General features: G+C 38.1%; 1 protein-coding gene across 3 annotated transcripts in view; it reads right to left on the bottom strand.

Moving 5' to 3' along the window:
- The window catches only part of ZNF280D (zinc finger protein 280D), a 146,507-nt gene that overhangs the window by 91,354 nt on the left and 36,395 nt on the right, over window positions 1-18,758 (bottom strand). The window contains exon 1 of one of the 3 annotated variants that reach the window (XM_031452669.2): window positions 16,092-16,243. The exons of 1 other annotated variant lie outside the window; for it this stretch is intronic. The gene's annotated coding sequence lies outside the window, so the exon portion shown is untranslated. Of the gene's footprint in view, window positions 1-1,933; window positions 1,956-16,091; window positions 16,244-18,758 lie in introns of those variants that run through there. One more of the 3 variants, XM_064485566.1, reaches the window with a different exon arrangement.

Genomic DNA, 18,758 nt, shown 5'->3' with positions numbered 1-18,758 from the left:
ATGAGAAATTGCAAAGAAACTAGTGTGACTAGAAAAGAGAAGCAAGAAGGTATATGATGGGAGGTAAGATAGGAGTCAAAAAACTCCCTGGATTTGCAGCACCTTGGAGACCATGTTAAGGAATTTTGCCCTTATCCGTAAGAGCAATGGAAAGCCAAAGAGGGGACTTTAAGCAGAAACTGTTATGATCAGATTTGTGATAGTGTCAAAATTACAGAATTTAGAAGAGCTTACCTCCTCTGACAAATAAATCAAAAATACATCTACATGTGGAACAATTCTCAAAGGATACCTACTGAACTCTGGCAGAAGATCTCATACAATCAAAACTACAAGAAAGATCACTAGGTAAGACAAAAAAAAAAAAAAAAAAAGAATTAGATGGGACCTTCACCCCTGGGAGGGAACTGTGAAGGAGGAAAGGTTCCCTCACTCTGGGCAGCCCCTTTAGCACTGGGGAGATGAACTGAGACAGATAGGGAACTTCAGAAGCTTGGAGGAGAACAAAGCAGCTGGTGTGCAGCAGGCAGAACACAAAGAGACCAGCACAGAAGGTCCATGCCAACTCACTGCACTCCCCAGATCAAGATGTGTGTCTGTTGGTGTCTGTGGGGGACTGGGTACTACAACTCGAGCTTCAGAGGACAGAATCGGGGAGAAGACTGGGGTTGGCTGTGCAGAGACAGCCTAAAGGGGCTGGACTGCAAGTGGTACAGACTGCAACTGAGAGTGTGTGCAATGGAGCCCAGACCCGAAATAAAACACCCCATTTTTAATATAAGTGAAGGGAAGGGCAGGAACCCACCATAGCAGCCTCCTTCTCAGCGTGCTCACAGCCAGTGCAGCTCTGCTCCTACAAGCTCGAGGAGTTCGCAAGCACTGGCCAGTTGCCTTCAAGCAAAGACAGGACTGAAATTTCAGCCCATTCCCAGGGACCACGTGACTTTGGAAGCGGGGCTGAAATCTGAGCCATGTCCCAGGCAGCTTTGGCAGATTAAAGCCACCAGTACCTTTGTAAGCTCAGCACCTATGGGACATCCGAGCAGATTACTGATTGCAGCTGGGGCAGGTCCTGTATCGGCTGCTGCAGGCTTTGGGGGCATGCACATGCAGAGGCGGGGCTGGTATGTGGGCTGAGTCCATAGCTCCTACAGGCTGATCCAGGTGCATCATTACATGTGACTATAGTGTGTCCTGGTGTGCATGACTTCAGCAGGCCAATATATTTGATAAATATAGATGTAAAAATTCTCAAAAAATATTAGCAAACCAAATCCAAAAATACATAAATAAGATCATACATACACTACAATCAAATCGGATTCATCCTAGGATCACAAAAAATGGTTCAACATATGCAAATCAATCAAGGTGATACACATCAACAAAAGAAAGGGCAAAAATCACATGATCATTTCAACAGATGCAGAAAAAGCATTTGATAAAATTCAACATCCATTCATGATAAAAACTCTTACCAAAGTGGGTATAGAGGGAACATATCTTGACATAGTAAGAGCTATTTATGACAAACCCACAGCCACATTAATACTCAATGGTAAAAAGGTGAAAGAATTCCCATTAAAATCTGGAATACAACAAGAATGCCCACTCTCACCACTTTTATTCAACATAGTATTGGAAGTCCTAACCATAGAAATCAGACAAGAAAAAGAAATAAAAGGGATCCAAATTGGATAGAAAGAGGTAAAATTGTCCCTATATGCAGATGACATAATACTATATACAGAAAACTCTACTAAAGGCTCCACACAATAACTACTAGAATTGACAAATTCAGTAAGGTAGCAGGATACAAGATTAACATACAGAAATCTGTTGCATTTCTTTACACTAACAATAAAATATCAGAAAAAAAAAGTTAAAAAAATTCCCTTTAAAATTGCATCAAAAGATAAAATAAAATACTTACGAATAAACTAATGATCAAGGAGGTGAAAGACTTATATGCTGAGAACTATAAAACACTGATAAAGGAAATTAAAGATGACTTAAAGAAATGGAAAGATATCCCATGTTCTTGGATTGGAAGAATTAATATTGTTAAAAGGCCATATCACCCAAAGCAATCCACAGATTTAATGTGATCCCTATCAAATTATCCAGGACATTTTTCACAGAATTAGAATAAATAATCCTAAAATTTATACAGAATCACAAAAGACCTAGAACTGCCAAAGCACTACTGAAGAAAAAGAACAAAGCTGGAGACATAACCCTCCCAAACTTCAGACAATACTACAAAGCTACAGTAATCAAAACACTGTATGGTACTGACACAAAAACAGATATATGAATCAATGGAACAGAGTAGAGAGCCCACAAATAAACCCACACACCTATAGTTAATTAATCTTCAGCAAAGGAGACGAGAATATACAATGGAGAAAAGACAGTCTCTTCCTCAAGTGGTGTTGGGAAAGCTGGACAGCCACATGTAAATCAATTAAGTTGGAACACATCCTCACACCACACACAAAAATAAACTCAAAATGGCTTAAAGACTGAAACATAAGACAAGACACCATAAATCTCCTAGAAGAGAACACCGGCAAAACATTCTCTGAGATAAATCACAGCAGTGTCTTCTTAGGTCAGTCTCCCAAGGCAACAGAAATAAAAGCAAAAATAAACAAATGGGACCTAATCAAACTTACAAGCTTTTGCACAGCAAAGGAAACCATAAACAAAACAAAAAGACAACCTATGGACTGGGAGAAAATACTTCCAAATCATGCAACTGACAAGGGCTTAATTTCCAGAATATATAAACAGATCATACAATTCAGTAACAGAAAAACAACCCAATCAAAAAATGGTCAGAAGACCTAAACAGACATTTCTCTAATGAAGACATACAGATGGTCAAAGGTACATGAAAAGATGCTCCGTATCGCTAATTATCAGAGAAATGCAAATCAAAACTACAAAGAGGTATCACTTCACACTGTTTAGAATGACCATCATTAAAAAGTTCACAAACCATAAATGCTGAAGAGGTGTGGAGAAAAGGGAACTCTCCTACACTGTTAGTGGGAATGTAGTTTGACATAGCCACCATGGAAAACAGTACGGACATTCCTTAAAAAACTAAAAATAGAGTTATCATATGATCCAGCAATCCCACTCCTGGGCATATATCTGGAGAATTCTCTAATTTAAAATAATATACATGCACCCCAATGTTCATAACACTATTTACAATAGCAAAGAGACAGAAGCAACCTAAATGATCACTGACAGACAACTGGATAAGAAGTTGTGAGTCCTACATATATAGGACGACTAGTCAGCCACAAAAAAAGAATGAAATAATGACATCTGCAGCAACATGGATGGACCTAGGGATGATCACACTAGATGAAATAAGAGAAAGACAAATATCACATGACATCACTTCTATGTGGAATCTAAAAAATGATACAAATAAACTTATTTACAAAGCAGAAACAGACTCACAGAGATAGAAAACAAACTTAAGATTACCAAAGGGGAAAGGCTGGGGAGGGATAAATTAGGAGTTTGGGATTAGCAGATACAAACTACTATATATAAAATAGATAAACAATGCCATACTATATAGCACAGGGAACTGTATTCACTATCTTACAATAACCTATAATGAAAAATAACATATAAATATAACTGATAAAAATATAAATATATAACTGAATCACTATGCTATGCACCAAAAACTAGCACATTATAAAACAACTACATTTGAATAAAAATTTTTTTTAATTATAGAATTTGAATTTAAAATCAAAGAGATGGTGGTTTTATTCTATTCTGTCCTAACCAATCCCCACTTGGAATACTATGTATTGGCTATGATTCTTTTTTTTTTTTTTTAACTTTTTATTATTGAGTTACAGTCATTTTACAATGTTGTATCAAATTCCAGTATAGAGCACAATTTTTCAGTTATACATGAACATATATATTCACTGTCACTTTTTTTTTTCGCTGTGAGCTACCATAAGATCTTGTATATATTTCCCTATGCTATACAGTATAATCTTCTTTATCTATTCTACACATGCCTGTCAGTATCTACAAATTTTGAAATCCCAGTCTGTCCCATCCCACCCCTCCCTCTTGGCAACCACAAGCTTGTATTCTATGCTTATGAGTCTGTTTCTGTTTTGTATTTACGTTCCTTTTTTTTTTAGATTCCACATATAAGCGATCTCATATGGTATTTTCTTTCTCTTTCTGGCTTACTCCACTTAGAATGACATTCTCCAGAGATATCTATGTTGCTGCAAATGGCATTATGCTGTCATTTTTTATGGCTGAACAGTATTCCATTATATAAATATACCACATCTTCTTTATCCAGTCATCTGTTGATGGACATTTAGGCTGTTTCCATGTCTTGGCTATTGTAAATAGTGCTGCTATGAACATTGGGGTGCAGGTGTCTTTTTGAAGTAGGGTTCTTTATGGATATATGCCCAGGAACGGGTATGATTCTTTAAACTTTCAAAAAAGAGAAAGAAAACCCAACTCAAACTGGCTTCTACAAAAGAGAATATATTGGCTTATTTACAGAACTATCTGCAGTTCTGTAAGTAAATTTACAACAACACTAAGTAAATCTGAATTTTCTCTCTCCATTCCTGGGCTTCACTTCCTCTATTCTGATTCTTTCCTCAGAAAGGGTTTAAACAACACTAAGTAAATCTGAATTTTCTCTCTCCATTCCTGGGCTTCACTTCCTCTATTCTGATTCTTTCCTCAGAAAGGGGAATTTAAACAACACTAAGTAAATCTGAATTTTCTCTCTCCATTCCTGGGCTTCACTTCCTCTATTCTGATTCTTTCCTCAGAAAGGGTTCCCGCATTGTGAATGACCATAGCAGTTCCAACTTAACACCGTCAAAGATTCTAGACCAGGACAAGGATAAGAGGACCAGTTCTGATTGGAGTTGATTAACTTGTCTAAAGTAATATGCCCCTCCTTAAACCAATCATTATTGTTCCTCCTGGTACCAGAGGTACCAACTAAAAAAAATAAATTACTTAAATTAAATTAAAAATAAATAAATAAAATAATAATAATAAATGAAAAAAATTTAAAGCCACAAGAAAACTACTGAAGGAGGGGATGGTTCTCCAAAGGACAGTCAAGACATCTACTAAGATAAGGGTGAATGGATGTTGGGTAGCAAATACAACAGATGTCCAATACAAGGAACTAAAATTAAAGCTTTGTCTAGGTCAAAGGACTAAGATATTTAACCTGGGAGACATGAGTCTGTGGCATAGTGGTGGTAAAAGTGAAAGCTGTTTACAGATATTTTAAAGTTTGTCACAAAAAAAAAAGGCAAGAGGGTGACTTGTTCTTTGTGGCTCAAGTGATAACAATAACAATACTGATAACATTTACTTGTTTTGAATAAACTAGAGAATTTCATTCCTACTTTGAGCTTCAACACAACTACTTAATTCATTACATACTACCATAAGTTATAATAATTGTAAATTATAAGTTATTTATAATAACTGATCACTACCACTAGCTAACTAATTAAATGCATACATTATTTCATCCAATCCTCAAAATACTCTTAAGAGGCAAACACTATTATTAGCCCTGCTCTACATCTGTGGAAATTGAATTCTAGAGGTTAAGTACCTTGCCCAAAGTAAGGTCAAAGATTACAGCCACACACTATTTGCTTCTTCTGGGAACAAGGCCAAAATTATAGGTAGGCAGATTTCACCTCAATATAAGAACAAAATAATAAGCATTTAAAATATTAGGAAATGAGATGGACTTGAGATGTGATAGATCACCAAAGAAAAATATGAAAAGTTCAAGCACTACACAATTGAAAATGGTTACTTTCAAGATCCCCAAGGATGCTTAAAACCCTAATATCATAAACATATTCATCTAGTATATATAAATTTTTGCCTAGACTAAAAGAAAAGAGGGATTTGTTATTGTTTTGTGGGAAAAAAATTGTCCTAATTGAGAATGTTGCATTATGAAAGTTCATTTTGGAACTAGAAATAAACTATTTTGGTAATCTACCTACTATACCCAAACAGTTTCTAGAAACTTTCAAGTACAATGTAATGAATGAAGTATCCAGGTTGAAGCTCAACACTGAGAATGAAATTCTTGAGTTTATTCAAAGGAAGTAAATTCCTGAAGAAAAAGTAATAGTTGATCATTTAAAATAAACAATAAAAACTTCATTTTAATAAGTAAGCTTATTTGATGGTTTAACTCAGAACTCCCAAAGATATCAAGATCTACTTCACAGATACTGATTCAAAGCAAACGTCTCAAATATCAAATCATCATGATAAACCAACTTCTTAAAATTTTATTATCTGTTAACACAAAAAAATTGAATGGAATATTAATGAATAGAAAGCCTGTGCTTCAGCAGACTGCTTAAATCTACAAGTCAATCCAAATCAGCACAGTCATTAAAAGCTTCTAAAAGTTGAACCCTTCTTCACAACAAGGTATGGGGAATCTCTCTTTGGACATCTCCATTTTGTCCAAAGAAAAGCCTCCTGCTGATCCTAATACAGGATGCAGACCATTTACTGTAGTTACTATCACCCACTCTGGCAGTCAAAACTGAGCTGAGCACAACAGGACAGCTGCATTTTATACTGCACAGTATTCTGCTAAAGGTATCCACTTTAAGATCCCAGTAACTCACCCAAAAACCAAATCAAACAACCCTTTCTTCCTTTTTCATTTTCCTTATTTTGCATCTATTGTAACCCAATTTCTAGAGACATCCTTTTCAGTAATCTTCCGTATGCCAACAGGATGGTTCTCTATTCATCTTCTACTTTTTAACTCTTTACAGATTCTCCATATTCTCTTCCTCCTCAAACAATGTAAACTCAGGTTCCAGAAAGTTTTGATCTCAGCCCTACACAAACTGTTCCCTAAAAACAGATCTAATAAATTCCATAGTCTTAGCTATCAGTTCTCAAAAGCAGCCTATAAAATCATCAAATATTAACCTCCAGCCCTGACTTCTCAACTGTTTCAGTCCATCATCTTTTAACTGCTGAAAACTGCTACCTGGATACTTACCTCAAATCCAGAATTTCCAAAAGTGAACATAACTTTTCCTTGAAAATTAGTTCTATAGCATTACTCATAGTAGTCAAAAAGTGGAAATGGTAAATGTTTATCACCCGTTGAATAGATAAACAAAATGTGGTATATCCATACACTGGAATTTTTAAAAAGTGAAGTACTGACACATGTGACAACATGGATGAACCTTGAAAACACTGCTAAGTGAAAGCAGTCAGTCACATACTGTGTGATTCCATTTATTTAAAATGTCCAGAATAGGCAAATCCATACAGGCAGAAAGCAGATCAGTGGTTACCAGGGGCTGGAGAGAGAGGGAAAGACTGCTTAATGGGTAACAGGTTTCCTTTTGAGAAGCTGAAAATGTTCTGGGATTAGATAGCATTGATGATTGCACAGCACTGTGAATATACTAAATGCCACTGAACTGTACACTTTTAAATGGTTAGAACGATGAATTTTATGTTAGGTCAATTTTACCCAATTTATAACAATTAGTTCTACTTTTAAACTTCTTTCTACCAATGAAACTGTCATCCTTCTACAGTTTTTTTCAATGTCCCTCTCTCATTCACCATTGTCTTATCAATTCCCCAGTCCTAGAGTCTTCCTTCAAAATATTTCCCACAACCAACCTTGTCTTTCAATTCATCAGTACCTGTTCAGGCCTTCAGAACCTCTCACCTACAGCAACAGATTTACTTTGTAAGATTCACTTTATATTGTATCTTAGCACCCAGATCTACCTGCTTTCGTCTATTCAATACAGAACCACCAAATTAACAATTTCCTAAAATAATGTTTCCATTATGTCTCATATTAATTCCAAACTCTTCACCAATACATGCACAGCTGGGTTACCCTAGTACTAAAAGCTTCCAGAATTCAGTGAGGCACAGAATAGGCCAAACACTCTAGGAGCTGACATTTCCCACAGTGGTTGTGCTACCAGGTTTGCACTGTCTAATCCAAGAAGAGAACGTGTGATCCTGAGCTAGAAAAGCTGAGGCTGAAGTGAGGGAAGACCAAGGCATCACATCTTACAAAGTGAATATGCAGCGTCTGGTACCCAGTATTACAATGAATGAAATGAACTTTTTCTGAGACTCAATTTCTTCATCTGTAAAGGATGGATGATGGTAATACCACCCATATCAAAGTAGTGTTTATTTTGAGGATGAAATGTGACTATGAATATACTTTATAAGCTCTAAAACACTACAATATAAGAAGTGAAAGTTTAGCAAGATACCTTGTGTTATAACTTCTCAAAAGAACACAAACAATGTAGCGGCAAAAGCAGTACCAATTCTTATTTACCTTTTTCTATCCAATTAGGTTGGGACATTTATTACTTATTTTTCCTCATGGAATTTAACAAAGCCACTTTCATGTCACATTTTGTTTCATCAGGGCCTTTCCATTAGCAGTCAACAACCCCGTACAACTGAAGTCAGATCATCTTTAAACTTGAATAGGAAAAGGAAAATGAGTGAGTGAGTAAACAAAGGAGAAAGGGATTAGGATTTACCTAAAATCCCAGACCCCTCCCAAACCCTCCAGGTTTTGGTTTTCAAACTTGCCAAAGGTAAGAACAATTACCCACAAAATAAGGAACACATTGGGTAGAGCCTAGAAGCAAGGAGTAAATTATTTCATAGACTAATGATCTTTCTTTTGGTTAATATCCCTCAACTGAAAGGCATTCAGGCAGTTGTCAGGCTGAAGAAATTCCAAACTAGGCCAAAAAAAACAGTGTGGCCGATTAATTTCTAAGGATGGAATCCTCACCTATACCCAACAAACCCCAATCTGAGAAATTTAAAAAATACCTATTAATTTACTTTAAAATGACTATTAGAAACCCACTGCATATTAACAAATTTTTTTTATGGAAAAATAACTATTTCCTAAACCAAAATTTAGAGAGGAGTGGTACTGGTTTTACATTTTTGCAAATCTCATTAGTAACTGTTAATAAAAACAGCTGGATTCTCTTTATCTGCTTCTTCATCCAATCTGTTGCACTACATTGTTCTGTTGAAATGAGGAAAATTCAGCTTCATAAAATAGGTAGGTGGTAAATGGAGGGCCTTGTAGAACCCTTGAAAGTGCCTCAAGTCCCCAGACCACTGCTATGCTAGGCAAACCAAGTTACAGCCTTTGTTTAAAGACAACTAAATGACTATACTGGCTATAGTGGCTGCTCAAAAATTTTGTATACACCAGTCCAAAGAGTAAATTAATAATTTTAAACTGTTAGGGAATATTCAAGTGATGAGCACAACATTAAGAAAAAGCATTACTGAGCAGTAATAATAAGGCATTTTGTTTAAAAATATATTGAAGCAAAACATACATCATTCCAAAAATCAGATTTTGTTCATCATGGTGTACTCAGACATAAAGCAGAAATGTCTGCAATGAAAATGATTAAAATAAAAAATATTTTTAGTTTAATCCAGTTCACCAAAAAGCCTAAATATTACGTCTTGATCCTACAGGGTTCCAGTTAATCATTTTTAACCATGGAGGATCTCTTAAGGTAAAGTTTGGAAGGAAGGGAAGGATAAACTAGTAAAAGTATTTTAGAGCAGAAACTCCATGGAATAACATTCTTAGAACTACCTGCATTCAGTACAGATGTAGTACAAAAGGGTAAAAAACCAGTCATGGTAGTAGGAGGTAAGTAGGTTTAATGTGTGTGCTGGAGAGCAGTGGAAGTCCATATTTAGCTGTCCAAATTAACCATTAACTTTCAGTATACTATCAGAGTTCATAGGAACAATTTTAGTTTTTTATTTTCTTCCCTGAGCAGTTCTAGTTTTAAAAATTGACATTTTATGACTTTCATTATTTCCTAGGGATCTTCAAACAACAAAGGGAAAATTTACTTATTACTTTTAAACAGAATAAAACTTACTCTATCTTAAAATTACTATATGAGCCTATATGATCATTTTTAGATCTAAGATACATTATGGTATCTGAGTGATTTTATGTTTCTTAAATCTTGAAATATTTTGCTAATTCTATCATCTAGGGTGTTATTTCACCATTGCTCATCAACTTTTCCCAACTATGATTTTTTTAAAAACCAAAATAGTAAGAAAATAGAAGAATGATTTAATTGCCTAGAAGAATAATCCAAGAGTGAAAAAATCACTAATGCATTATTCTTCACCTTTCTTATCTTTTTCTTATTGTTTTCCACAAAATACCAACTTTCAAAAAGGTATAAAAGACTGACGGCATCATCTTTGTAATCTGTGTCGTGAAGGAAAAATTTTACTTCTACCCGTTTAGCTTAGAATATCTGGGGCCTGTGAATTAAGCTAACAAAGGACAAATCAACAAGAGAAAAAGCACAAAAACTTTATTAATATTTACATACACTGAAGTTCACAGAAAAGAAGTAAAACTCAAAGAAGCAGTTAGCCTCAGGGGTTTATATACCACTTTAACAGAGAAAAGGAAATTGGGGCTTTGAGAATCAATAAATCACGGGGAAGAAACTAGGAAATATGTGGTAGAACTAATAGAAGGTAAGGGTTATTTTAGTTGGGTCTGTTTGTGCAAACTCATCTCAGTGTCAACTCTCCATCTCTGGGGATAAGAGTCACACCTCCCTCCCTGGTACAGCAGGAGAAAGACCTTCACAAAAAGAACTGTATGCCCTACTTTTAGGTAGTTTATGGGAGGGGAAAAAACTCTTCCTGCATCTGTTGATTCTCAACTGCCTTCTGCTCAAAATAATCCTTATATCAAAGTGGCATATTTTAGGGTGGCATGACCTGATCCTCTTCAATCTGCTTGTAGTTTTCCGTGAACACAGTTAAGTATTCAGAACTATTTATCTTCTGTCCAAAATGGAAAAGAAGAAAACTGACAGAGGAGGCATTTCATAACTATTAGGTGAACCTGAAGATAAATGCAAAGATAGATAGCAAGCACTTCAGACTGTAATAATGGCAGTGAAATCTGGGAAATCTCAGACAAAGTCTTCAGATGAAATATCCTAGAAAATTTTTCTCAAACTCAACAATCAATGAGTGAACAATATTTTCTAAAAAACTAAAAGGAAATACAGTGTTCTCTTCAGCAGGAAGGGCTGGATCATGCAATATTTTTATAAGAATGCAGATCATGCTCTTTTGCTAAAAGGATATGTAACAGTATTCTTTCATCCTCATGTTTGTGGGCTAAAATTTAATTTGATACAGTTCTTAAGTAGAGAAGTGTTAAATGCAGGTGTATACACAATGTTGACTAGAAGGAAACAGATGATGCAGAAATCTTTTAAGTTCATTGGAATGATTATTCTAATTGGTGTCTACAAATCTAAAACTCAAGATACCTTGCAATTATGAAGCAAAAAGATGGCCATCTTCCCTTCAACAAAATTTTGAACCACTGAAGGTTTCAAAAAATTTTTCAAGTGTTGCATTTAATGATGCACATGCAAAATGGAGATTCAGAAGGAATGATAAACTAGAACCTATTAGGGAAGTATCTGGAATCTCAAATCACTATTTACAATGTTAAATATATTCTAAGTTCATGTATGACAGCTGATGAGTTGGTCGTATTCAATGATGCCCATTTCAGGTATATATACCTTCAAAACCTGGGAAATACAGTATACAAAATCTGGGCAACATGTGATAGTATAACATCGTAAGCTTGAAAGATGCAGATCCACAAACTGTTTCAGAAAAGGAGTGAGAGAAGAACCAAGAGTATTACAAGAATTGACAAAAAAAAATTGAAAACTGTGTCAGAAATACAACTTAGGATAAATTTTTTATAAGTTTAGAATTGGCTTGGTATTATCCAGCAAGAAATTTCCCTTACTTGGCAGTATCAAAAAGAACAAGGCTGAACTTCTGTGAACTTTCCCAAAGAGAAAGCAAGAGAAGTCAACTGCACATAACCTGGTTTTCAAACCTATTTGATGATTCTTACTGTTCTAAATAAAACTACTCTTCTCAGCTCAATGCATTCTCAAGCATCAACGGATTTTTTAAAAACCCTGCATAAGGTAACCTGAAGAGAGTTACATTATAAATAGAATAAAGGAGGGATAAACACTGATTAAGAAAGTCAGAACCTACCCAGCTGACTGCTGAACACAACGGTTAGATGCACCAAACCCTGCACAGTTGAAAATCCGTGTATATAGTTGGCCCTCTGTATTCATGGTTCAGCATCCATGGATTCAACCCAACTGCTGATCATATGGTACTGCAGTACTTTTATTGAGGAAAAAAAAAAACTCACATGGATTTGTATAGTTCAAACCTGTGTTGTACAAGGGTCAACTGTATTTGCAAAATAATGACTTAAAGATGATGGCCTATGATTGATACTACGGTCAGTATATGCGGAAAGCTTCAATTACAAAACTGTAAGTTACCAAGAAGATTACTCATTCAACTAGGAAAAGCAGTTGCAGAAACTAGGAAGAGAATTTGGGCTTACGCTATAACCACAATATTCTTGTGCACAGGTCTAAGTGGGAAGAATAAAGGAAGAAAGATGCTCTTTGTGTGGAAACAAAAACTAAAAACAAAACAAACAAAAATGTGTGCTACAATTATAATATTTGCCAAGAGCATTCAAAGGTTATACATATTAATTGTAGAGAGTGGTATGTAATTAGATGCATGAGATAGATTTTTGTTCTTTATTTCACTAAGTACTTACAAATACATCTGGTAACTTTAAATTCTTATTAAAAGCTAATTTGTTTTATATTATCCCTTTATTCTTCTGTATATTATATAAATTAAATTATATAATGATATAAAACTATATAAAATAATTTAAAATGCAAAGAAATAAAAAGAAATAGTTCCTTTTGATCTAGTAGTAAATAGTAATCACTTTTTCCTCGTATGTTGAGTTAAAAGTATCCTTAAAACAAAACTGCTTTGCAAAAATGAATAAAAACACATCTTTGATAGGAGTTACCAAGTAAATCATTATGTATCTCTTTAAAATAACCTGACTGAAAAATCAAATATTTCTGAGTCCTCTGAAGCAGGAAAAAATAAACTATTCAGGACTATATATCTACTTAATATGTCATAAATATTTCTCAACCTTCAAAAGTTAATTTTGAAATAATATGTTGTCAGTAATCTCCAATTTCCTGTCATCTAAAACTATAATTTACTTTCTATTTACAAAAATTGCTATTCCATGTTAAGTACATACCCTGCCCAATCTGTAGAGAAAAAGAAATCTTGGTATGGTTCTAAATGTTCTTTAGAATAAAGAAAACAAGTGTGAGAGAAGAGGGTACAAAATTATTTATCCCTTTGACCTCCTCTCCCCTATTAAGTAAACCAATTCTGAGAATAAAACACCAGACTGAAGAATCAGGACTAAACTAGACAGCCTAACTGGGAAAAATGGGTTAAAACGGAGATGCTGAGGATCATCAACCTCCTACATTAAACTACTCCAGACCTTTTCTATAATCACAGCTTCCTACTGCTACAAAGGTCCTAAGCAAACCTTCAAAGGAGGCAAACACCTACCGATACCTACTTTCTGTCTCCTCTCCCCTTATCACCCTAGGCTCTGATGCCAAATGGAGCAGCAATTCCAAGTTCCCTAAACTAGATAAGTTAGTCCTGTCCTTCAAAACTGCTCCCATCCCTCATCCCAAACACCCATTTCTAGAGGATTGCTCTCAACTGTGTATTATCAGATTACTACAGGTAAATTCATACCAAATACTAATGCCAAAATATCACCCCATGGATTACTGCTAATTGCAAAGGGAAACGCTTAAAATGGATAGGTAGTCTGTCACTGCCTTATCCAAAAGATCAAATTTAGGATTACCAATAGAACAATCCTACTTTCTGTGCCTCCTGATGTTGTATAATGTGCAATACACTGCATGACTTATAAAACATTCTTGCTAAAAATATTTAGCCTGAACTACTCAAGCCTTTAGATCTAACTTCAAGTTTACAAGAGGGTAGAGGGTACAATTAAACCCCATGAGGAAGAAATTGTGAGTAAAATACAGAATGGGGGTTACTCTACAAGCCTACCCACCTCCTCTCTTCAAAAGGTCAATGTCCTCCTCAAAAAGGGGGGAGGAGGGGAGAAACTACAATAAATTAAAAGAAACACAAACGTAGTGCATAATTAGATACTAGTTCAAAATAAATGACTAAAAAGGACAGGGAAAACGTGAATACATACTACATACATATATAAGATTATCAGGGATTATGTAGGGTGTGACTATGGTATTGTGGTTACATAAAAAATTGGCCTTAATCTTATGAAATACATACTGAAACACATACAGTACTTAGGTGTGAATTGTCACTATCTACGAAACACGCTTTGAAAACATTCAGTTAAAAACAACCTGTAACAGATAGACAAACGTGGCAAAATAGTAACAACTGGAAAAACTAGGCGGTAGGTATGAGTGCTCACCTGGGCTATTCAACTTTTCGGTATGTTTGGGGAAAAAATAACATGAAAACTAAAATAACAAAAGTTTAGAAGCTAAGAAATGAACTCTTAAAAACATAAATGTAAGGGCAATTGAACAGTATTTCTTCAATTTTGTAGGTGAGCCTCTTTGCCTCTTCTCACTTACCTCATTCTCACAAAAAAAATGACACTTAATATTAGTGAATTGAGCCCTAAATGAGGCATCAGAAAACCTAAGATTCTAGAAATGGCTTTATCACTTCCTAGTCATGACCTCATTAAAGACCTCTCACCCGGAGAGCTCTCTTTCCTCACCTCAGTTCTATCAACACAGATCACCGCAAAAGGGTTCAGGAGAAACAAATAAGGCGGTATCAGAGACCGATACAAACGCAATGGAACTAAAACATCGAGACCACATAGTCCCAACTTAATTCCCTAAACAAACCCGTGCCTTGATCGCAGGCACAGTAACTTTCTGCTCAGGGACAGCCTGCGTTGGCACAGTAATCCCCCAAAGCAGGACACCTCACAAACGCGAAGAGGTGGCTCGTTTCAATTTTACGTTTAATGCCGCCAAAGACAGCATTGTTCTTAATACACAGTCCATACAAACATGAAAACAATAAATAAATGAAGTCTAAATTCTCAGAATTCCCTCTTTAAACTAACACCTCTTCGCAAACAAAGAAAAACCCCTGGACGAAGGTCTCCCGTGCTTGCAGAAACGGGTTCACTTTGACGTTTCTCCTCCCTAGCCGATTTCTCCAGAAAAGCGTTAACACTGGAGATAAGCTGGGAGGGCAGTCCTTCCATCTCTACGGCAGGATAAAACCTCGGAGTGAGATCATTCTTTCCGTCTCCAGAAGTGAAACCTGCAGGCTCTGCTAGGAAATCGTGTAAACAAGTCCACGTTTCTCCTCAGGGCCCCTTTGCTGTAGACAATGACGGGACGTCTAGGGCAGAGCGGGGAAGTCCTTTGACAAGGAGGAGGGTGTGAGCGGGAAAGACGGGTCACCTGGGCGGGGGAACCTGGGCCCCGAGGTCCCCGAGGCCTCCAAGTTGTCACCCCCTTTGGTGTCTATGCCTACGACTCAGGACACTCGGGGGAAAGCGGGAGCGAGAGGAGCACGGGTCCCTCCAAACATCGCCACAAAATGCACGGAAGACCAAGGAAACAGCCTTCGGAGAGAAAAGCCTGCAGCAGGCTAGGGGCGAACAGGCCATGGGAGGCGAGGCCGGGAGGCGGCTGAGGCGGCCCCGGCCTCCCGCACCCAGCCAGCCGCCGCGTCGCGCCGGGATCCCTCCCCCGCCGGGGCCGGCGCAAGATGGCGGTCCGGCCGCCGCCGCCGTCGCGCAGCCGGTCCCCTCCCCCGCGCCCTGGGTGCTCTCGGCGACCCGCGCCAACCTCGACACCCCCAGCCCGGCGCCCCCGGAGCGAGGCGGCGCAGGCCGCGCGGGAGGGCCTCTGCCTGCTGCAGCGCGGGGCGGGCGGGGGCGGGCGGGGGCGGGGGGCGCTTACCGTGAGCGGAGCGGATCGGCCTGACTGGGGCCCTGAGGAGGAGGAGAAAGAGGAGGAGGAAAAGGAGGAGCACGAAAAACTACACGGCGGCGACGGCAGCGGCTCCCATTGCGGAGCAGGCAGCTGAGCCGTGGGCGGGGGGGGGGGGGGGGGTCTCTTGGAGCCGGCGCGCTGCCTCATGGGTAGGCTCCGGGTCAGCCTCCGCGTGTCCGGACTCCCTGTCTTCTCGCCAACGCGGGAGGCGGGCGCGGGCATGTGCGCCGCGTCGCGGGCCCTCGAAGGCCCCGGCGCCCCGCCACGCGCCGCCCGCGGCCGAGGGCCAGGGTCCTGGCCGGACCCGGCGCCGCTGTGAGGGCCGTCTGCTCGCCCGCCAGCAACCCCGAAATCGGGGCCGCAACGAATCTGAAGGCGTGGAAACGCGAGTTCCGGGGCTTCCCTGTGTTTAACAACTAGTTCTCCACAGGCTTGGAACGTAAGGTCTAGGAAGAGAGGAGCCATGAAAAAGAAATGCTGTACCTGAGCGGCAAAGACATACACCGGATGAGAAAAATAAGTGGAGACGTTTCTTTTTATAATTGGCTGATTTTGCCAAATTTGTTTCAAACATGCGATTTTGCTTATGTCTCCTTTAATTTTTAACTGCCATATGGATGCCTGTAATAACTTTTAAAAAAGAAAAACGAAAATATAAGTGCACTTACTAGAACACTCGCTAAGATACTGCCTGCATAAATACTTGCTAAACACTGTATTCTGATCTGTGAGGAAAGTTTCCTCTACCAGTTGTCCTCATGAGGTCGAAGTGGTCTAGCTCTCGAGTGACCTGGATTTGAAATCTTGCCTTGTTAAGCCCTTAATACACACCAATCACTGCACTTACCGTTCAATCGCTAGATCGTACTAATTATTCCTGCCTATTTTAATTAGTTTCTTTTTTCTCAACCAGACTGCCCCCAGCTTTTCCAGGGTTTATCATTACAGTTGTTTCCTTATTAATTACCACTCCCAGATCAATCTTCCCCAAAGGCCACTTGAATTAGCTCTAGAAACCTGGAATGTCTACAGATGACCATGACCTTCTCTTCTCCCAGATGGGCCAGGGAAAGTAGCCAGCTTTCCCTTTTTTGTTGGCGCTGAAAATAAGCTTTATAGGAAAAGACAAAGAATAATCAAAATAACAAACATGGAAAGCTAGAAGTTCAAAAATCTTGGAGCATTCTAAAGTCAACTGTATTTCAAATATAGTTCCTAATGGCTAGCAAAGCACGTTACAGTATGAAAGTGAACTTAAGATTTCACTCTATATTCTACAGTCTGGTCCTCAGTTTGCAGAGACAGAGTTGTTAGCCCCCAGAGCTAATTTAAATCCATTGGGATGATTCATACCAACCAAACTTACTAGAAACTGATATATAAACCAAAAAACCAATTTATTCTCTCCCCCCACCCCACACCATGAAAAACATAACTGCCACGAAGACCAGAAAATTCTGTACACATTTTCACTCAAAAGGAACATTTACACAAGAGGCCAAATTTTGAAGGATGTCTGGTGAGTATGAAATCAACACAGAGAAAATAAATTGGATAATTTATTTGACTACTCCATCCTCAAAACTCCTCCTTTGGCTTCTAAAACACAACTGCCTTGATTCTTTTGACATACTGTCCACAATTTCCCATCATTTTTTAAGTGCTTCTCTTCCTGACGTTGTATTTTCTGCCCCTTTGTAATCTGTACAGACTAAGAATCATCACAGTACTCATTCTCCTTAAGTGAGATCATGTGCCACCCTTCCCTAACTGAAATGGATGTAGGTGATTTTCCAGATTCTATTCCACAAGTCTATTGTGTTCACCAACATTTGGCTGAACCACCACCTCCCTCTCAAACTCCAAGAATAATCCAACCAGCATAAAACTATCAGAATTACCCTCATCTCCCTTTGAACCAGTTTATGTTTCAGAAACCAATCAGAGTGAAGACCAGGATTTTTGTTTGGGCAGAAGAGAGGTTCTTTCTTTCTCTGGATGATATGGTATTACAGTGTGAATACTGGAAGAGTTACCACCTTTTTCGTGTGTGTGCTACTGAGAGCCAACTGAGAATAAAACTAACATGGATGAAGAAGGGCTGGATGAATCAATCATAAGAAAAGGAAGTAAAACCCTGAGAGCATCATAAACCTCCAAATCAAACCCAACCTGAACCCCATGCTACTGCTAGACTTTTCTGTTATATGAGCTAGTAAACTCCCTTTTCTGTTTAAGTTGAAGGAGTCTAGAATAAGCCACTGTAGCTTAAAAATTATTTTTAGCCAAAGGCATTTGAGTTCCTGAAGTCCTTTATTTGCCTCAAAGCAGAGCCTCCCAAAAGAACTCAATTGTCATAAATCTCCTCCCAGGGAGCAACCAGGGAAGATTGTCTTATCACTACAGACTATGAGAATTGTTACCACACCTAAACAGACATCTTCGCAAAACTATCACATCTCCCCTCTTCTCTTGGCCCATTTATCTTTCCTAAAAGTCATTTGTTTTCCCATAAATGCCCTCTCTCCTCTGCCCTGCTTGTAAGAAGTCATTTGTTTTCACATGAGTGCCTTTCTCCCCCTCCCCTTCATCTATTAAAATAGTATATATGCCCCAAATTCTTACCACCACTTT

The sequence above is a fragment of the Camelus dromedarius genome, chromosome 5 (genome assembly GCF_036321535.1).
Source record: "Camelus dromedarius isolate mCamDro1 chromosome 5, mCamDro1.pat, whole genome shotgun sequence".
NCBI classification, from domain to species: domain Eukaryota; kingdom Metazoa; phylum Chordata; class Mammalia; order Artiodactyla; family Camelidae; genus Camelus; species Camelus dromedarius.
This window is presented reverse-complemented; position numbering and strand designations above follow the sequence as displayed.